At 40.6% G+C, this 22000-nt stretch overlaps 6 non-coding genes and 5 pseudogenes across 6 annotated transcripts; all 11 read left to right on the forward strand.

Annotated features, from left to right (window-relative positions):
- Positions 1–1126: 1126 nt before the first annotated feature.
- On the forward strand, positions 1127–1245 carry LOC144430009 (5S ribosomal RNA). Its single transcript, XR_013479254.1, has one exon. It is a non-coding gene; the product is annotated as a 5S ribosomal RNA (ribosomal RNA).
- Positions 1246–2426: 1181 nt separating this feature from the next.
- On the forward strand, positions 2427–2545 carry LOC144430038 (5S ribosomal RNA). The gene has a single exon (XR_013479284.1). It is a non-coding gene; the product is annotated as a 5S ribosomal RNA (ribosomal RNA).
- Positions 2546–3751: 1206 nt separating this feature from the next.
- On the forward strand, positions 3752–3860 carry LOC144430207 (5S ribosomal RNA; annotated as a pseudogene).
- A 1208-nt stretch (positions 3861–5068) lies between these two features.
- LOC144430084 (5S ribosomal RNA) lies at positions 5069–5187 on the forward strand. The gene has a single exon (XR_013479329.1). It is a non-coding gene; the product is annotated as a 5S ribosomal RNA (ribosomal RNA).
- A 1207-nt stretch (positions 5188–6394) lies between these two features.
- Positions 6395–6503, forward strand: LOC144430187 (5S ribosomal RNA; annotated as a pseudogene).
- A 1209-nt stretch (positions 6504–7712) lies between these two features.
- LOC144430021 (5S ribosomal RNA) lies at positions 7713–7831 on the forward strand. Its single transcript, XR_013479266.1, has one exon. It is a non-coding gene; the product is annotated as a 5S ribosomal RNA (ribosomal RNA).
- A 1209-nt stretch (positions 7832–9040) lies between these two features.
- Positions 9041–9149, forward strand: LOC144430122 (5S ribosomal RNA; annotated as a pseudogene).
- Positions 9150–10353: 1204 nt separating this feature from the next.
- On the forward strand, positions 10354–10472 carry LOC144430059 (5S ribosomal RNA). The gene has a single exon (XR_013479305.1). It is a non-coding gene; the product is annotated as a 5S ribosomal RNA (ribosomal RNA).
- Positions 10473–11680: 1208 nt separating this feature from the next.
- On the forward strand, positions 11681–11789 carry LOC144430202 (5S ribosomal RNA; annotated as a pseudogene).
- Positions 11790–19152: 7363 nt separating this feature from the next.
- Positions 19153–19261, forward strand: LOC144430123 (5S ribosomal RNA; annotated as a pseudogene).
- Positions 19262–20465: 1204 nt separating this feature from the next.
- Positions 20466–20584, forward strand: LOC144430032 (5S ribosomal RNA). The gene has a single exon (XR_013479278.1). It is a non-coding gene; the product is annotated as a 5S ribosomal RNA (ribosomal RNA).
- Positions 20585–22000: the final 1416 nt, after the last annotated feature.

Consider the following 22000-nt stretch of genomic DNA (forward strand, 5'->3'; position numbering starts at 1 on the left):
TGAATATGTTATAAAATATTTCAGATTGTCGAGGACTGAATAATAACTAACAGGGGCGAAACGCAACTTTACGAATAGTCACTGAGACCCGTCATCGATATTTCGAATGCGTCTTAATAGGTATAGGCCTGCTATATATGGCAGAATAATCGGTGCTACTATGGAGTGAGTTAGTATATGAGAAATCGAGATAAGACGACTTAATTAATCATATGACGGATCACGCCAATCGCCCGGTTATCAGTCAAGGCCAGTTATTTCATTTCGGAAGCAAGCACTTAATGGTAGCGGAAGCCGTAACTTACCTGCGGTAACATGGACTACCTTACGACGACGAAGGGTTCTGAAAACTATCCCTTAATGGAATTCGAACCCACGCAGAGTAATCAGAGGTGTGGTAACGAGCGTATATCTGACACTTAGCACGATGCGCCACACGGTTGAGCACGAGTTTTACCATAGCTTGAAATCTACCTATATCTAGTATTACATAGTGAGATCTACGTCAATTCAGTACTTTAGCGCAGGTTCAAAGCCTTCATTTTGCATCCCTAGTAGATATCTCATTAAATTTAGTTAGACTGACTGACTATTAACGTTGATACATTTTTATTGAATCTCGCCAAGTTACGGGCGATCACCGAAGTGCCACGCGCTTGTGAGAGTTTATATATAACTTTTGATACTGTGTGAGTGCACGTAACCTAGCTTTGAGCACATATAATAAAAAACAAGCTTATAAGAAGGGCAACTTTCATATATACTGTCGAACTATCTGGGTTATGTGCAATACAATGGGCATCCGCTTATCAAAAAGCTTTGTCAATAACACGTCAGGCCTCAATAACAAACAAGCGAGTTATATCAGGGACTCGATGCTTGCGTTAAGCCATACACCAGAGATAAAATACCTATGAGGAAAAACATGCAATCAATAAATTAACGCATGTAATCAATAATAACAAAATTTGACACTGGTAGAAAATGTCGGCGGTAAGCCACTGAGCGAAACAGCCACTGCCTGAGTTTCATTGTTTGTGACTCTACAAACGAAACAGTTGAGCTTCGCTTCTCTCTCATTAGGCGTTGCCTAAATATAAATAACCGAATATGTCTCGTCGATATCGCCTACGACCATACCACGTTGAATACACCCGATCTCGTTCGATCTCGGAAGTTAAGCAACGTCGGGCTCGGTTAGTACTTGCATGGGTGACCGGCTGGGAATACCGGGTGCCGTAGGCTTTTCGCTTTTATCAAAAATAAAAGGAATGCTGTCTGAACAAAACATAATTTAAAATGAATATGTTATAAAATATTTCAGATTGTCGAGGACTGAATAATAACTAACAGGGGCGAAACGCAACTTTACGAATAGTCACTGAGACCCGTCATCGATATTTCGAATGCGTCTTAATAGGTATAGGCCTGCTATATATGGCAGAATAATCGGTGCTACTATGGAGTGAGTTAGTATATGAGAAATCGAGATAAGACGACTTAATTAATCATATGACGGATCACGCCAATCGCCCGGTTATCAGTCAAGGCCAGTTATTTCATTTCGGAAGCAAGCACTTAATGGTAGCGGAAGCCGTAACTTACCTGCGGTAACATGGACTACCTTACGACGACGAAGGGTTCTGAAAACTATCCCTTAATGGAATTCGAACCCACGCAGAGTAATCAGAGGTGTGGTAACGAGCGTATATCTGACACTTAGCACGATGCGCCACACGGTTGAGCACGAGTTTTACCATAGCTTGAAATCTACCTATATCTAGTATTACATAGTGAGATCTACGTCAATTCAGTACTTTAGCGCAGGTTCAAAGCCTTCATTTTGCATCCCTAGTAGATATCTCATTAAATTTAGTTAGACTGACTGACTATTAACGTTGATACATTTTTATTGAATCTCGCCAAGTTACGGGCGATCACCGAAGTGCCACGCGCTTGTGAGAGTTTATATATAACTTTTGATACTGTGTGAGTGCACGTAACCTAGCTTTGAGCACATATAATAAAAAACAAGCTTATAAGAAGGGCAACTTTCATATATACTGTCGAACTATCTGGGTTATGTGCAATACAATGGGCATCCGCTTATCAAAAAGCTTTGTCAATAACACGTCAGGCCTCAATAACAAACAAGCGAGTTATATCAGGGACTCGATGCTTGCGTTAAGCCATACACCAGAGATAAAATACCTATGAGGAAAAACATGCAATCAATAAATTAACGCATGTAATCAATAATAACAAAATTTGACACTGGTAGAAAATGTCGGCGGTAAGCCACTGAGCGAAACAGCGACTGCCTGAGTTTCATTGTTTGTGACTCTACAAACGAAACAGTTGAGCTTCGCTTCTCTCTCATTAGGCGTTGCCTAAATATAAATAACCGAATATGTCTCGTCGATATCGCCTACGACCATACCACGTTGAATACACCCGATCTCGTTCGATCTCGGAAGTTAAGCAACGTCGGGCTCGGTTAGTACTTGCATGGGTGACCGGCTGGGAATACCGGGTGCCGTAGTCTTTTCGCTTTTATCAAAAATAAAAGGAATGCTGTCTGAACAAAACATAATTTAAAATGAATATGTTATAAAATATTTCAGATTGTCGAGGACTGAATAATAACTAACAGGGGCGAAACGCAACTTTACGAATAGTCACTGAGACCCGTCATCGATATTTCGAATGCGTCTTAATAGATATAGGCCTACTATATATGGCAGAATAATCGGTGCTACTATGGAGTGAGTTAGGATATGGGAAATCGAGATAAGACGACTTAATTAATCATATGACGGATCACGGCCAATCGCCCGGTTATCAGTCAAGGCCAGTTATTTCATTTCGGAAGCAAGCACTTAATGGTAGCGGAAGCCGTAACTTACCTGCGGTAACATGGACTACCTTACGACGACGAAGGGTTCTGAAAACTATCCCTTAATGGAATTCGAACCGACGCAGAGTAATCAGAGGTGTGGTAACGAGCGTATATCTGACACTTAGCACGATGCGCCACACGGTTGAGCACGAGTTTTACCATAGCTTGAAATCTACCTATATCTAGTATTACATAGTGAGATCTACGTCAATTCAGTACTTTAGCGCAGGTTCAAAGCCTTCATTTTGCATCCCTAGTAGATATCTCATTAAATTTAGTTAAACTGACTGACTATTAACGTTGATACATTTTTATTGAACCGGACTTAATCGAAAAATTAAACTCTCGCCAAGTTACGGGCGATCACCGAAGTGCCACGCGCTTGTGAGAGTTTATATATAACTTTTGATACTGTGTGAATGCACGTAACCTAGCTTTGAGCACATATAATAGAAAACAAGCTTATAAGAAGGGCAACTTTCATATATACTGTCGAACTATCTGGGTTATGTGCAATACAATGGGCATCCGCTTATCAAAAAGCTTTGTCAATAACACGTCAGGCCTCAATAAAAAACAAGCGAGTTATATCAGCGACTCGATGCTTGCGTTAAGCCATACACCAGAGATAAAATACCTATGAGGAAAAACATGCAATCAATAAATTAACGCATGTAATCAATAATAACAAAATTTGACACTGGTAGAAAGTGTCGGCGGTAAGCCATTGAGCGAAACAGCGACTGCCTGAGTTTCATTGTTTGTGACTCTACAAACGAAACAGTTGCGCTTCGCTTCTCTCTCATTAGGCGTTGCCTAAATATAAATAACCGAATATGTCTCGTCGATATCGCCTACGACCATACCACGTTGAATACACCCGATCTCGGAAGTTAGGCAACGTCGGGCTCCGTTAGTACTTGCATGGGTGACCGGCTGGGAATACCGGGTGCCGTAGGCTTTTCGCTTTTATCAAAAATAAAAGGAATGCTGTCTGAACAAAACATAATTTAAAATGAATATGTTATAAAATATTTCAGATTGTCGAGGACTGAATAATAAATAACTAACAGGGGCGAAACGCAACTTTACGAATAGTCACTGAGACCCGTCATCGATATTTCGAATGCGTCCTAATAGATATAGGCCTACTATATATGGCAGAATAATCGGTGCTACTATGGAGTGAGTTGGATATGAGAAATCGAGATAAGACGACTTAATTAGTCATATGACGGATCACGCCAATCGCCCGGTTATCAGTCAAGGCCAGTTATTTCATTTCGGAAGCAAGCACTTAATGGTAGCGGTAGCCGTAACTTACCTGCGGTAACATTGACTACCTTACGACGACGAAGGGTTCTGAAAACTATCCCTTAATGGAATTCGAACCCACGCAGAGTAATCAGAGGTGTGGTAACGAGCGTATATCTGACACTTAGCACGATGCGCCACACGGTTGAGCACGAGTTTTACCATAGCTTGAAATCTACCTATATCTAGTATTACATAGTGAGATCTACGTCAAATCAGTACTTTAGCGCAGGTTCAAAGCCTTCATTTTGCATCCCTAGTAGATATCTCATTAAATTTAGTTAGACTGACTGACTATTAACGTTGATACATTTTTATTGAACCGGACTTAATCGAAAAATTAAACTCTCGCCAAGTTACGGGCGATCACCGAAGTGCCACGCGCTTGTGAGAGTTTATATATAACTTTTGATACTGTGTGAGTGCACGTAACCTAGCTTTGAGCACATATAATAAAAAACAAGCTTATAAGAAGGGCAACTTTCATATATACTGTCGAACTATCTGGGTTATGTGCAATACAATGGGCATCCGCTTATCAAAAAGCTTTGTCAATAACACGTCAGGCCTCAATAACAAACAAGCGAGTTATATCAGGGACTCGATGCTTGCGTTAGGCCATACACCAGAGATAAAATACCTATGAGGAAAAACATGCAATCAATAAATTAACGCATGTAATCAATAATAACAAAATTTGACACTGGTAGAAAATGTCGGCGGTAAGCCACTGAGCGAAACAGCGACTGCCTGAGTTTCATTGTTTGTGACTGTACAAACGAAACAGTTGCGCTTCGCTTCTCTCTCATTAGGCGTTGCCTAAATATAAATAACCGAATATGTCTCGTCGATATCGCCTACGACCATACCACGTTGAATACACTCGATCTCGTTCGATCTCGGAAGTTAGGCAACGTCGGGCTCGGTTAGTACTTGCATGGGTGACCGGCTGGGAATACCGGGTGCCGTAGGCTTTTCGCTTTTATCAAAAATAAAAGGAATGCTGTCTTAACAAAACATAATTTAAAATGAATATGTTATAAAATATTTCAGATTGTCGAGGACTGAATAATAACTAACAGGGGCGAAACGCAACTTTACGAATAGTCACTGAGACCCGTCATCGATATTTCGAATGCGTCTTAATAGATATAGGCCTACTATATATGGCAGAATAATCGGTGCTACTATGGAGTGAGTTAGGATATGGGAAATCGAGATAAGACGACTTAATTAATCATATGACGGATCACGGCCAATCGCCCGGTTATCAGTCAAGGCCAGTTATTTCATTTCGGAAGCAAGCACTTAATGGTAGCGGAAGCCGTACCTTACCTGCGGTAACATGGACTACCTTACGACGACGAAGGTTTTCTGAAAACTATCCCTTAATGGAATTCGAACCCACGCAGAGTAATCAGAGGTGTGGTAACGAGCGTATATCTGACACTTAGCACGATGCGCCACACGGTTGAGCACGAGTTTTACCATAGCTTGAAATCTACCTATATCTAGTATTACATAGTGAGATCTACGTCAATTCAGTACTTTAGCGCAGGTTCAAAGCCTTCATTTTGCATCCCTAGTAGATATCTCATTAAATTTAGTTAGACTGACTGACTATTAACGTTGATACATTTTTATTGAACCGGACTTAATCGAAAAATTAAACTCTCGCCAAGTTACGGGCGATCACCGAAGTGCCACGCGCTTGTGAGAGTTTATATATAACTTTTGATACTGTGTGAGTGCACGTAACCTAGCTTTGAGCCCATATAATAAAAAACAAGCTTATAAGAAGGGCAACTTTCATATATACTGTCGAACTATCTGGGTTATGTGCAATACAATGGGCATCCGCTTATCAAAAAGCTTTGTCAATAACACGTCAGGCCTCAATAACAAACAAGCGAGTTATATCAGCGACTCGATGCTTGCGTTAAGCCATACACCAGAGATAAAATACCTATGAGGAAAAACATGCAATCAATAAATTAACGCATGTAATCAATAATAACAAAATTTGACACTGGTAGAAAATGTCGGCGGTAAGCCACTGAGCGAAACAGCGACTGCCTGAGTTTCATTGTTTGTGACTCTACAAACGAAACAGTTGCGCTTCGCTTCTCTCTCATTAGGCGTTGCCTAAATATAAATAACCGAATATGTCTCGTCGATATCGCCTACGACCATACCACGTTGAATACACTAGATCTCGTAAGTTAAGCAACGTCGGGCTCGGTTAGTACTTGCATGGGTGACCGGCTGGGAATACCGGGTGCCGTAGGCTTTTCGCTTTTATCAAAAATAAAAGGAATGCTGTCTGAACAAAACATAATTTAAAATGAATATGTTATAAAATATTTCAGATTGTCGAGGACTGAATAATAAATAACTAACAGGGGCGAAACGCAACTTTACGAATAGTCACTGAGACCCGTCATCGATATTTCGAATGCGTCTTAATAGATATAGGCCTACTATATATGGCAGAATAATCGGTGCTACTATGGAGTGAGTTAGGATATGAGAAATCGAGATAAGACGACTTAATTAGTCATATGACGGATCACGCCAATCGCCCGGTTATCAGTCAAGGCCAGTTATTTCATTTCGGAAGCAAGCACTTAATGGTAGCGGAAGCCGTAACTTACCTGCGGTAACATTGACTACCTTACGACGACGAAGGGTTCTGAAAACTATCCCTTAATGGAATTCGAACCCACGCAGAGTAATCAGAGGTGTGGTAACGAGCGTATATCTGACACTTAGCACGATGCGCCACACGGTTGAGCACGAGTTTTACCATAGCTTGAAATCTACCTATATCTAGTATTACATAGTGAGATCTACGTCAAATCAGTACTTTAGCGCAGGTTCAAAGCCTTCATTTTGCATCCCTAGTAGATATCTCATTAAATTTAGTTAGACTGACTGACTATTAACGTTGATACATTTTTATTGAACCGGACTTAATCGAAAAATTAAACTCTCGCCAAGTTACGGGCGATCACCGAAGTGCCACGCGCTTGTGAGAGTTTATATATAACTTTTGATACTGTGTGAGTGCACGTAACCTAGCTTTAAGCACATATAATAAAAAACAAGCTTAAAAGAAGGGCAACTTTCATATATACTGTCGAACTATCTGGGTTATGTGCAATACAATGGGCATCCGCTTATCAAAAAGCTTTGTCAATAACACGTCAGGCCTCAATAACAAACAAGCGAGTTATATCAGCGACTCGATGCTTGCGTTAAGCCATACACCAGAGATAAAATACCTATGAGGAAAAACATGCAATCAATAAATTAACGCATGTAATCAATAATAACAAAATTTGACACTGGTAGAAAATGTCGGCGGTAAGCCACTGAGCGAAACAGCGACTGCCTGAGTTTCATTGTTTGTGACTCTACAAACGAAACAGTTGCGCTTCGCTTCTCTCTCATTAGGCGTTGCCTAAATATAAATAACCGAATATGTCTCGTCGATATCGCCTACGACCATACCACGTTGAATACACCCGATCTCGTTCGATCTCGGAAGTTAAGCAACGTCGGGCTCGGTTAGTACTTGCATGGGTGACCGGCTGGGAATACCGGGTGCCGTAGGCTTTTCGCTTTTATCAAAAATAAAAGGAATGCTGTCTGAACAAAACATAATTTAAAATGAATATGTTATAAAATATTTCAGATTGTCGAGGACTGAATAATAAATAACTAACAGGGGCGAAACGCAACTTTACGAATAGTCACTGAGACCCGTCATCGATATTTCGAATGCGTCTTAATAGATATAGGCCTACTATATATGGCAGAATAATCGGTGCTACTATGGAGTGAGTTAGGATATGAGAAATCGAGATAAGACGACTTAATTAGTCATATGACGGATCACGCCAATCGCCCGGTTATCAGTCAAGGCCAGTTATTTCATTTCGGAAGCAAGCACTTAATGGTAGCGGAAGCCGTAACTTACCTGCGGTAACATTGACTACCTTACGACGACGAAGGGTTCTGAAAACTATCCCTTAATGGAATTCGAACCCACGCAGAGTAATCAGAGGTGTGGTAACGAGCGTATATCTGACACTTAGCACGATGCGCCACACGGTTGAGCACGAGTTTTACCATAGCTTGAAATCTACCTATATCTAGTATTACATAGTGAGATCTACGTCAAATCAGTACTTTAGCGCAGGTTCAAAGCCTTCATTTTGCATCCCTAGTAGATATCTCATTAAATTTAGTTAGACTGACTGACTATTAACGTTGATACATTTTTATTGAACCGGACTTAATCGAAAAATTAAACTCTCGCCAAGTTACGGGCGATCACCGAAGTGCCACGCGCTTGTGAGAGTTTATATATAACTTTTGATACTGTGTGAGTGCACGTAACCTAGCTTTGAGCACATATAATAAAAAACAAGCTTAAAAGAAGGGCAACTTTCATATATACTGTCGAACTATCTGGGTTATGTGCAATACAATGGGCATCCGCTTATCAAAAAGCTTTGTCAATAACACGTCAGGCCTCAATAACAAACAAGCGAGTTATATCAGCGACTCGATGCTTGCGTTAAGCCATACACCAGAGATAAAATACCTATGAGGAAAAACATGCAATCAATAAATTAACGCATGTAATCAATAATAACAAAATATGACACTGGTAGAAAATGTCGGCGGTAAGCCACTGAGCGAAACAGCGACTGCCTGAGTTTCATTGTTTGTGACTCTACAAACGAAACAGTTGCGCTTCGCTTCTCTCTCATTAGGCGTTGCCTAAATATAAATAACCGAATATGTCTCGTCGATATCGCCTACGACCATACCACGTTGAATACACCCGATCTCGGAAGTTAAGCAACGTCGGGCTCGGTTAGTACTTGCATGGGTGACCGGCTGGGAATACCGGGTGCCGTAGGCTTTTCGCTTTTATCAAAAATAAAAGGAATGCTGTCTGAACAAAACATAATTTAAAATGAATATGTTATAAAATATTTCAGATTGTCGAGGACTGAATAATAACTAACAGGGGCGAAACGCAACTTTACGAATAGTCACTGAGACCCGTCATCGATATTTCGAATGCGGTTAATAGGTATAGGCCTGCTATATATGGCAGAATAATCGGTGCTACTATGGAGTGAGTTAGGATATGGGAAATCGAGATAAGACGACTTAATTAATCATATGACGGATCACGCCAATCGCCCGGTTATCAGTCAAGGCCAGTTATTTCATTTCGGAAGCAAGCACTTAATGGTAGCGGAAGCCGTAACTTACCTGCGGTAACATGGACTACCTTACGACGACGAAGGGTTCTGAAAACTATCCCTTAATGGAATTCGAACCCACGCAGAGTAATCAGAGGTGTGGTAACGAGCGTATATCTGACACTTAGCACGATGCGCCACACGGTTGAGCACGAGTTTTACCATAGCTTGAAATCTACCTATATCTAGTATTACATAGTGAGATCTACGTCAATTCAGTACTTTAGCGCAGGTTCAAAGCCTTCATTTTGCATCCCTAGTAGATATCTCATTAAATTTAGTTAGACTGACTGACTATTAACGTTGATACATTTTTATTGAACCGGACTTAATCGAAAAATTAAACTCTCGCCAAGTTACGGGCGATCACCGAAGTGCCACGCGCTTGTGAGAGTTTATATATAACTTTTGATACTGTGTGAGTGCACGTAACCTAGCTTTGAGCACATATAATAAAAAACAAGCTTATAAGAAGGGCAACTTTCATATATACTGTCGAACTATCTGGGTTATGTGCAATACAATGGGCATCCGCTTATCAAAAAGCTTTGTCAATAACACGTCAGGCCTCAATAACAAACAAGCGAGTTATATCAGCGACTCGATGCTTGCGTTAAGCCATACACCAGAGATAAAATACCTATGAGGAAAAACATGCAATCAATAAATTAACGCATGTAATCAATAATAACAAAATTTGACACTGGTAGAAAGTGTCGGCGGTAAGCCATTGAGCGAAACAGCGACTGCCTGAGTTTCATTGTTTGTGACTCTACAAACGAAACAGTTGCGCTTCGCTTCTCTCTCATTAGGCGTTGCCTAAATATAAATAACCGAATATGTCTCGTCGATATCGCCTACGACCATACCACGTTGAATACACCCGATCTCGTTCGATCTCGGAAGTTAAGCAACGTCGGTCTCGGTTAGTACTTGCATGGGTGACCGGCTGGGAATACCGGGTGCCGTAGGCTTTTCGCTTTTATCAAAAATAAAAGGAATGCTGTCTGAACAAAACATAATTTAAAATGAATATGTTATAAAATATTTCAGATTGTCGAGGACTGAATAATAAATAACTAACAGGGGCGAAACGCAACTTTACGAATAGTCACTGAGACCCGTCATCGATATTTCGAATGCGTCCTAATAGATATAGGCCTACTATATATGGCAGAATAATCGGTGCTACTATGGAGTGAGTTGGATATGAGAAATCGAGATAAGACGACTTTATTAGTCATATGACGGATCACGCCAATCGCCCGGTTATCAGTCAAGGCCAGTTATTTCATTTCGGAAGCAAGCACTTAATGGTAGCGGAAGCCGTAACTTACCTGCGGTAACATTGACTACCTTACGACGACGAAGGGTTCTGAAAACTATCCCTTAATGGAATTCGAACCCACGCAGAGTAATCAGAGGTGTGGTAACGAGCGTATATCTGACACTTAGCACGATGCGCCACACGGTTGAGCACGAGTTTTACCATAGCTTGAAATCTACCTATATCTAGTATTACATAGTGAGATCTACGTCAAATCAGTACTTTAGCGCAGGTTCAAAGCCTTCATTTTGCATCCCTAGTAGATATCTCATTAAATTTAGTTAGACTGACTGACTATTAACGTTGATACATTTTTATTGAACCGGACTTAATCGAAAAATTAAACTCTCGCCAAGTTACGGGCGATCACCGAAGTGCCACGCGCTTGTGAGAGTTTATATATAACTTTTGATACTGTGTGAGTGCACGTAACCTAGCTTTGAGCACATATAATGAAAAACAAGCTTATAAGAAGGGCAACTTTCATATATACTGTCGCACTATCTGGGTTATGTGCAATACAATGGGCATCCGCTTATCAAAAAGCTTTGTCAATAACACGTCAGGCCTCAATAACAAACAAGCGAGTTATATCAGCGACTCGATGCTTGCGTTAAGCCATACACCAGAGATAAAATACCAATGAGGAAAAACATGCAATCAATAAATTAACGCATGTAATCAATAATAACAAAATTTGACACTGGTAGAAAATGTCGGCGGTAAGTCACTGAGCGAAACAGCGACTGCCTGAGTTTCATTGTTTGTGACTCTACAAACGAAACAGTTGCGCTTCGCTTCTTTCTCATTAGGCGTTGCCTAAATATAAATAACCGAATATGTCTCGTCGATATCGCCTACGACCATACCACGTTGAATACACCCGATCTCGTAAGTTAAGCAACGTCAGGCTCGGTTAGTACTTGCATGGGTGACCGGCTGGGAATACCGGGTGCCGTAGGCTTTTCGCTTTTATCAAAAATAAAAGGAATGCTGTCTGAACAAAACATAATTTAAAATGAATATGTTATAAAATATTTCAGATTGTCGAGGACTGAATAATAACTAACAGGGGCGAAACGCAACTTTACGAATAGTCACTTTTTTTTTTTTTTTTTTTTTTTTTTTTCAAACGGATCAGGATGACATTACTGGAATCCAGCCCAATGCCTTCATGCCCAGTAATGCCAACGGAAGTATTAGACTCATTATCCCTTGATAAAGGGATCGTCTTTACCAAACTAGTATGGTAAGCTTCCTAACATCATATCCGCAATTCGAGATGGTATTGCTTATGTTTTATAAAAACCAAAACCAGTAATTTTCGGACGTATCGGTCATCCGTAGTAGTAGTACATGGATAGTCGTCAATTTTTTTTTTTTTTTTTTTTTTTTTTTTAGTTTTCACGGATCAGGACGACAAGTCTGGAATCCAGCCCAAATGCCTTCATACCCAGACTGTGCCGACGGAAGTTTATGGATCAATTCTCTTTGTAATAGAGATCACCATTTTGTATACCATGTGTTGTGGTAGAATTCCTTTCATCACTTCCGTTACTTGTTAGATGGTATTACCGTAGTTGAGATTTAACGCCATCAACTGGGCGTTTGATTGGGGAAATTTGTTCAAAGGCCAAATTGTAACATATCATGCCCGAAATGAAAAGACGAGAAGGGAATTTTGATGGTTCGCGGTCGAAACCTAGGTTGAGGCACTCACTGTTATTTTTTCTTTTTGCCTACTGCTCTCTTGTTGGTAGTTTTGGATGTTGACGAGTCTGTAGATGTTGTGTCCTCCCTGCTACGTTTACTGGTCGGATGATATGGATATGGATAGTCGTCAAAACCATTTATATACTATCCCGCGATTGGTGTAGGTCAGGCCTGGTTGGCTAATACGACTGATGTTGGCTACCATTTGTGGTGACTGATTAGAAAGTTCCAGATTGTGCGTCTTACTTCTCAGCCAATTAAGGTCGTGCATCCTGTATGATCCCATCTAATGCATTCTCCCACTCGTTCGACAAATTGTAGAAGTCTGTTGATCCATATCGATCCTTGATTATGTACATCCAGGTTTTGAATTTACGGAAGACGGTTTCGAGAAGTATAGATGAATCTTCTGGATTTATGTATCGGTTATCCCTGTCCAGATTATGTTTGAGTGAGATGATTTCCAACTTGAATATGTTGTACATTTTTAGGATTGCCAAACTATTTACCCCTGTGTATGAGTTTTCAAAAATTGATTGTAGGGATATATCCAGCTGCATGCCACAGACCCTTTCCATTGTTAATCTTAGTTCTTCATGTAGATTCTGGTACTCCGGACATTCGAGAAAAATGTGACTTGTTTTATCCTGGTTATTTGCACAGAGTTTGCAATTGAGTTTCATTGGACGCTTGTTTACATCTCGACGAATCATTCCATACCGCCATTTCCTATGGCCAAACAAAAATCCATCCATGACAATTAGATATGATGTTTGACGCTCGATGTTAGTAAAATGATGTTTCAAATTTCGGTCCAAGAGATGTATCGCATACCAGTCCCGTGTTAGGTCTGATTTTGGTTGATCGTATGTCTTTAATTTTAGCCTGTTATATATTATCTTTAAGGATGTTGTGGTCCATTCGTCCGGAGTGAAATCTAATACATGAATAATATTAAGTAGATGTCGCCAGTGGAGATTAACTTTGATTGAGTGAGGCCTAGAGTTGGAATACAGTGATTTGTTGAGTGACATTATTCTTGATCCTAATGAAAACAGGGCTTCATGGTGCCAGAATTCGGTCGGGGATGATATGGCACATAGCTGGCTGATCTTGTATACCAAGCATGCTTGTGCCTTCAGTTTGACGTCAAGCATATTGATGCCTCCATTTGAAATGTGGTGTAGCAATTTTTTTCTGGACACCACCTCAATAGTTTCCGGAAACCAGAGGTACCTAAAAAGGTCGGATTGTAGCTGATGGATGAATGACAAAGGAATGATGTGAACTCTAGCACTGTAATTAATCAACGAGAGGGCCAGGGAGTTCAGAACAGTCATTCTACCCCTCCAGGACAGCATTCTTGGTTTAGTGCAGTTAAGGATTTGCCTGACATCTGCACACTTTTCCGTCCATGTAGTTTCAATAGATCCTCGACCGAAGTAAACTCCCAGAATTTTTATTTTATTTTTCCCAAATCTTTTGTATTGCGTTAAGTTTAATGAAGTTTCAGCTGGGTATGTAATGCACAAAATCTCAGTTTTATCCGGGTTCACCCTCTGTCCTGTTGCTTCTGAGTATCTCCATAATTCATTGAAAATGTGTTCCAGTGAAAAAGGGGAGCATGTTATAAAAGTGGCGTCGTCAGCATATTGTTCTAATTTTTCTTCCTTCCTCCCCAGCATAACTCCCTTGATACGTTTATTTGCGAGAACAAGCCTGGCCAGCGGTTCCGCATTCAACGTATAAAGGAGCATGCTGAGGGGGCATCCTTGTCGTATCCCACGCAGGATCCGGATTTCCTCGGTGAATGCACCATTAACATCAACGATGCTTACGATATTGGAGTATAGGCCTTTTATCAGATTGGTTGTTTTTTCGGTCACTCCCACCGTTTCCAGTAGATTGAAAAGAAACTGGTGGTCAACCGTATCGAATGCCTTGAGTTGGTCGACTGTCATGATGCATGACGGAATATTTTTTTCGTGAGAGTAACGAATTACGCTATCCAGATTGTTATGAATATCCTGTATTGATCTTCCGGGTAAAGTCGATTTTTGAGTACTTGAGATTACCCCGTCCAAAGCGATTTTAAGGCGGTTGGACAGAATTTTTGTCATGATTTTGTAATCGACGTTAAGGTTCGCAATTGGACGCCAGTTTTTTAGCATCGTCCTTTCCCCTTTTTTATGACACAGAATAATCCTTGCGTAGCGCCAACTGTTCGGTATTTGTCCGGATATCAAGATATTATTCATCAATTGGGTGAACTGTAATTTTATTAAAGGCCAAAAAGTGATGTAAAACTCTTTTGCTAGACCGTCAAAACCAGGTGATTTATAATTGTCCATTTGTTTGATAGTATTATAAATTTCCTCTTCAGTTATAGGTAGGTCCAGATTTTCGGAAACTTCATGTATGATTTTAGGTTCACTCATTAGGTCAACTAGGTGTCGCTGTTGTATTTCATCTGTGTTTGATTTCATTCCCCAGAGGTCGCTATAAAATTCATGAGTTGTTTTTAAGATGGTTTCTTTGTCTGTTGTAGTTTCCCCATTGGGGAGGACAAGCTTTCGTAGAGTGCATTTGTTTTTTCTGTATCTGATTTTATCATAGAAGAAGCGGGATGGTTTTTCTTCCTCCTCAGTGGCTTCGATATGAGCTATTGTTTTGGTAAAAGCAACTTTTTGTTTCTGTATGGCCTGTAATTTTGATTTTAATTCATAAATTTTATTGGTGTCCGAATCATTTCCGTTTCTAATCAGCTCCGCTAATTCTTGTTCAATTTGAAGTTTTTGGTCCCTTTTATATTTTGCTTTATATATCGAGAAGTTGATTGTCTCACTTTTAATTTGGTGTTTAAAGTAGTCCCACCACTGTTGGGCTGTAACGAAGTGGCCCATGAAATCAAGGCACTCTTCAAACTTATGGGTTATGATTTCAATATAAATATCGTCGGCGTAATGCGACACGTTGTTCCGCCATGCACCTTTTCCCCACCGAGGTTGTGTGTACTCCCCAATTTCAAGGAATGAGAATAGCATGTGGTCCGAAACGAGATTTGGATAATATTGAAATTTTTTGACTATTGGATCCAAGTTTCTTGAGTGATGGATTCGATCAATACGTCGAGATTGTTTATGGATTTTCATAGTAAACAATTTTTTATCCGGGTATCTATATCTAAATGGGTCGATAATATCATGTTCCGTAAGGAAGGCGTCAAAAATTTTTTCGGCTTTGGAGAGAGTAAATTCCTTTACAAAATAAGCATCCTTTTTGTCCAATATAGAGTTAAAATCACCGCACATCACAAGATGCTGCATACATTGCAACTTTTCAGTCAATTTTTCCGATAAATCTCGAAAAAAGGTGGTTTGAGCACCTTGTCTTCCTGATGGGACATAAACGTTCACGATGTTCAAAGGTGTTTCGTCGAGTTTTATACGTAGCAGATCAACCCTGTTTTCAGTTATGATTTCATAGTTGATAACAGTATTTCAGTTTTTTCGTGAACTAGGATACCAGTACCCGATTTAAAGAATTTGATGTCCGACCTGTTATGAGATAGCGTATTGTGATATAATTTGTAATGGAGATTTTTGGACCATGACTCTATTGGAACTATATTAATTTTGTGCATTTCCTGTATGAGTAAGATATCCGGTTTGTAGTTTTTGATAAGAGTTTCTATTTCTGCCCTGTGTATACTAAATCCGTTTACGTTGATGGAGCACAACCGCATCTAGTAAGTTTATTTCTTTTCGGTGTTGACTGCTTTTTTAACCGGTTTGTTTTTTTTCCTTTCGCTGGAGTCGGGTTTTTCTGGACTGGTATTCATTCTTTTTTGTGATGGTGAATCCGGTCTCCCTCTCAGGTCGCTGTGACTCCTTGGTCGGTTTAGAGCAGCTACTGGGTTCGACGATTTTAACAGAGTCACATTCTTGTTGGCAATAGCCTTCTTCCGAGAAGTTTGCTGTGACCTTGGGGCAAATAAGTATGCCATTGGACCTCCGTCTTCAATTTCTCTGGCTTCGAAAACATTATCTGTGTTAGGCTGGGAAGGCGGCGTACATAAGAACGTCCTATCCTCTCCCCATTGTGTTGGAGGCACGTTTTGGGCAAGCTGAATTTCTGGTTCTTGCGAGTCCAAAGTGATTCCTTGGCTGTTATTTCTGGGCAAAGCTTCAATTATCGGTGATATTATTTCTGTAATTTCAAATGGAACAGGTTTCCTGGGTTCAGATTTAGCTTTATTTACTTCGGCGTCTTCGTTGTGTATTTGTACCTCTGTGACAATATTTTTATGTTGGGTTGTTGGCGCTTTAACAGAACTGAAACCTCTTGGTTTGAAGGAGGTAGCTGTGTCCAGCCCTATCGAGACGTCATCATCAATTTTGTGGTAAATTGTTTGATTAAATACCGCTGGAACTACAGACATAGATGTCAAAGCGTCTGTTCCAATTGGTTTTGACCTTCGATTCGTTCTTATCTCCTCTTCTATTGGTTGATTTGGTTTCCCACTGGTGCAATGTCTCTGTAGGTGACCTGGTTGTTTGCAGGCACGACATCGAACCTCGTTCACACAAGACGCCGTTGTGTGCCCACTTTCAAAACAGTTGTTACAGCGTGGTACATAAAGTTCTTTTGGCAGGAACGTCCTGCACCTCATGCCACCGATGGTAACGAATGGAGGTAGTTTATCGATCTTAAAATTCTTGATGATGAAAGCCGTGTGCCCATTGTGGACATCAGTACCTTTGTGCCAAAGTCGCACAGCCTTGGTTATTTCTCCACATCCGGTGCGTTTCATAGCTGCAATCGCTGCTTCCCGGGATGTCTCGTACGCGATTCCGCGGACGGAAATCCTGACTGGCGGTGGAGAAGGCAAGAAGAGGGTGATGGTGACGTCTCCATAGACCAAACGGCCGTCAGTTTTGTCCAGGAGGGTCTCTCGGCGATTGTCCGTCCCGTCAACCAGGGGCTTGAAAGATAAAATCCATTTGTTTTGCGACGACTCCCACAAGCATCCTATATCTTTGGCGTATATTGCCGTTTGTGGTGACTTCCGAAATATTTCGTAGATTTGAGGGAACGTCAGCTCTTTGGAGGTTTCTACAAGTAGTGTCCTTTCCCTCGATGTTGGTTCGGGCGCCTGTCCTTTGGATAGAGCTGCAGCGTATGCCATCTTCAGGTCCGATAAATCCCAATGTATATGTCCAAGTGTTAGTAATCCAATGAGTTAATAGTCCAAGTAAATCAGATTCCAATCTTCAAGTTACTTAGGCTTTCGGCAGATAAACTGAATTATTACGTCCTTAAAGCAGTTATACTTCTTCGGCCGAGGGCCTGGTGCTCGGGTCCGAAAACCGTTGCACTCTCCCTTGTCGAGAGGCCCCTTAAAAAACGCGCAGAGAGGGGCCTCTCACGGAAAGCGAGCAGAGCGGGGCTTTTAACCCTAAACAAACTCTGTTTTGGTGAATCAAGGGGCGCCAGGACAAACCCTTGATAAAGCCAAGTGCTCCGTACCGCTTTTCAAAATTTTCGAAATTTTAAAAACAGACACCGATATCGACCCGTCATCGATATTTCGAATGCGTCTTAATAGGTATACTATATATGGCAGAATAATCGGTGCTACTATGGAGTGAGTTAGGATATGGGAAATCGAGATAAGACGACTTAATTAATCATATGACGGATCACGGCCAATCGCCCGGTTATTTCATTTCGGAAGCAAGCACCTAATGGTAGCGGAAGCCGTAATTTACCTGCGGTAACATGGACTACCTTACGACGACGAAGGGTTCTGAAAACTATCCCTTAATGGAATTCGAACCCACGCAGAGTAATCAGAGGTGTGGTAACGAGCGTATATCTGACACTTAGCACGATGCGCCACACGGTTGAGCACGAGTTTTACCATAGCTTGAAATCTACCTATATCTAGTATTACATAGTGAGATCTACGTCAATTCAGTAATTTAGCGCAGGTTCAAAGCCTTCATTTGCATCCCTAGGAGATATCTCATTAAATTTAGTTAGACTGACTGACTATTAACGTTGATACATTTTTATTGAACCGGACTTAATCGAAAAATAAACTCTCGCCAAGTTACGGGCGATCACCGAAGTGCCACGCGCTTGTGAGAGTTTATATATAACTTTTGATACTGTGTGAGTGCACGTAACCTAGCTTTGAGCACATATAAAAAAAAACAAGCTTATAAGAAGGGCAACTTTCATATATACTGTCGAACTATCTGGGTTATGTGCAATACAATGGGCATCCGCTTATCAAAAAGCTTTGTCAATAACACGTCAGGCCTCAATAACAAACAAGCGAGTTATATCAGCGACTCGATGCTTGCGTTAAGCCATACACCAGAGATAAAATACCTATGAGGAAAAACATGCAATCAATAAATTAACGCATGTAATCAATAATAACAAAATTTGACACTGGTAGAAAATGTCGGCGGTAAGCCACTGAGCGAAACAGCGACTGCCTGAGTTTCATTGTTTGTGACTCTACAAACGAAACAGTTGCGCTTCGCTTCTCTCTCATTAGGCGTTGCCTAAATATAAATAACCGAATATGTCTCGACGATATCGCCTACGACCATACCACGTTGAATACACCCGATCTCGGAAGTTAAGCAACGTCGGGCTCGGTTAGTACTTGCATGGGTGACCGGCTGGGAATACCGGGTGCCGTAGGCTTTTCGCTTTTATCAAAAATAAAAGGAATGCTGTCTGAAAAAAACATAATTTAAAATGAATATGTTATAAAATATTTCAGATTGTCGAGGACTGAATAATAACTAACAGGGGCGAAACGCAACTTTACGAATAGTCACTGAGACCCGTCATCGATATTTCGAATGCGTCTTAATAGGTATAGGCCTACTATATATGGCAGAATAATCGGTGCTACTATGGAGTGAGTTAGGATATGGGAAATCGAGATAAGACGACTTAATTAATCATATGACGGATCACGGCCAATCGCCCGGTTATCAGTCAAGGCCAGTTATTTCATTTCGGAAGCAAGCACTTAATGGTAGCGGAAGCCGTAACTTACCTGCGGTAACATGGACTACCTTACGACGACGAAGGGTTCTGAAAACTATCCCTTAATAGAATTCGAACCCACGCAGAGTAATCAGAGGTGTGGTACGAGCGTATATCTGACACTTAGCACGATGCGCCACACGGTTGAGCACGAGTTTTACCATAGCTTGAAATCTACCTATATCTAGTATTACATAGTGAGATCTACGTCAATTCAGTACTTTAGCGCAGGTTCAAAGCCTTCATTTTGCATCCCTAGTAGATATCTCATTAAATTTAGTTAGACTGACTGACTATTAACGTTGATACATTTTTATTGAACCGGACTTAATCGAAAAATTAAACTCTCGCCAAGTTACGGGCGATCACCGAAGTGCCACGCGCTTGTGAGAGTTTATATATAACTTTTGATACTGTGTGAGTGCACGTAACCTAGCTTTGAGCACGTATAAAAAAAAAAAGCTTATAAGAAGGGCAACTTTCATATATACTGTCGAACTATCTGGGTTATGTGCAATACAATGGGCATCCGCTTATCAAAAAGCTTTGTCAATAACACGTCAGGCCTCAATAACAAACAAGCGAGTTATATCAGCGACTCGATGCTTGCGTTAAGCCATACACCAGAGATAAAATACCTATGAGGAAAAACATGCAATCAATAAATTAACGCATGTAATCAATAATAACAAAATTTGACACTGGTAGAAAATGTCGGCGGTAAGCCACTGAGCGAAACAGCGACTGCCTGAGTTTCATTGTTTGTGACTCTACAAACGAAACAGTTGCGCTTCGCTTCTCTCTCATTAAGCGTTGCCTAAATATAAATAACCGAATATGTCTCGTCGATATCGCCTACGACCATACCACGTTGAATACACCCGATCTCGTTCGATCTCGGAAGTTAAGCAACGTCGGGCTCGGTTAGTACTTGCATGGGTGACCGGCTGGGAATACCGGGTGCCGTAGGCTTTTCGCTTTTATCAAAAATAAAAGGAATGCTGTCTGAACAAAACAAAATTTAAAATGAATATGTTATAAAATATTTCAGATTGTCGAGGACTGAATAATAACTAACAGGGGCGAAACGCAACTTTACGAATAGTCACTGAGACCCGTCATCGATATTTCGAATGCGTCTTAATAGGTATAGGCCTACTATATATGGCAGAATAATCGGTGCTACTATGGAGTGAGTTAGGATATGGGAAATCGAGATAAGACGACTTAATTAATCATATGACGGATCACGGCCAATCGCCCGGTTATCAGTCAAGGCCAGGTATTTCATTTCGGAAGCAAGCACTTAATGGTAGCGGAAGCCGTAACTTACCTGCGGTAACATGGACTACCTTACGACGACGAAGGGTTCTGAAAACTATCCCTTAATGGAATTCGAACCCACGCAGAGTAATCAGAGGTGTGGTAACGAGCGTATATCTGACACTTAGCACGATGCGCCACACGGTTGAGCACGAGTTTTACCATAGCTTGAAATCTACCTATATCTAGTATTACATAGTGAGATCTACGTCAATTCAGTAATTTAGCGCAGGTTCAAAGCCTTCATTTGTATCCCTAGGAGATATCTCATTAAATTTAGTTAGACTGACCAATGACATTAAACAACATGATAGGCAACTCTGACGTCACTCCATAAGACTACAGGCGAAAGATTGTATTTCATGATACGCTCCAATGCACATATTTATCGTCGCCTTTCGTGACCGTTTTCCGCTCGCTTTTGCTACTCGGCGTCTTTTTTACGTGTAGTACCTGTCTTTTTGCGCTTGTAACGAAAGAAAATAATCTCTATATCTAAGACGTTTTGATCACTTGGAAAGCTGGGATGGCAGACAAGCTGTAAAGAGCAGTTCTGGACATCATAGACGTTTTTTTTTATCAGAGAAGATTACAAACGCGATAGCGGAAAGATTTGTGTGGAACATTTTGCAGATAATGACAAAGTTCAAAGTTAGTAATTTTAATGTTTGCGCTTAATGATTGAAATTTCATTTATAGAGGGTGTCATACAAAACTGTTTTTACTTTTCTTAACGGTGCTGTGATACAATTTCATAACACAAAGTTTGCACCTATCGAACTTAGGTGAATTTATTAGACATATTACATATTCAGTTAATCGTAGGTAACATTGCTGGTACATTCGGTTTGTTTAAATTTAAGAATTTAGCTCATAGCCCACTAATTAATATTATCATCTATGCAGGAGGTTGCAGAGCTGTATTCAACTTGCAGCCTTACCGATCACCTGATGATGCTCATTTAGTTTGGATCGAGCAAGTCTTCTTGAAATGCTTGTGTGGATGGAAACTACCTATATGTTTTTCATTCCTCCGATTTTAGACAAATTTATTCTGAGGGATTT

The sequence above is a fragment of the Styela clava genome, chromosome 11, assembly GCF_964204865.1.
Source record: "Styela clava chromosome 11, kaStyClav1.hap1.2, whole genome shotgun sequence".
Classification (NCBI taxonomy): Eukaryota; Metazoa; Chordata; class Ascidiacea; order Stolidobranchia; family Styelidae; genus Styela; species Styela clava.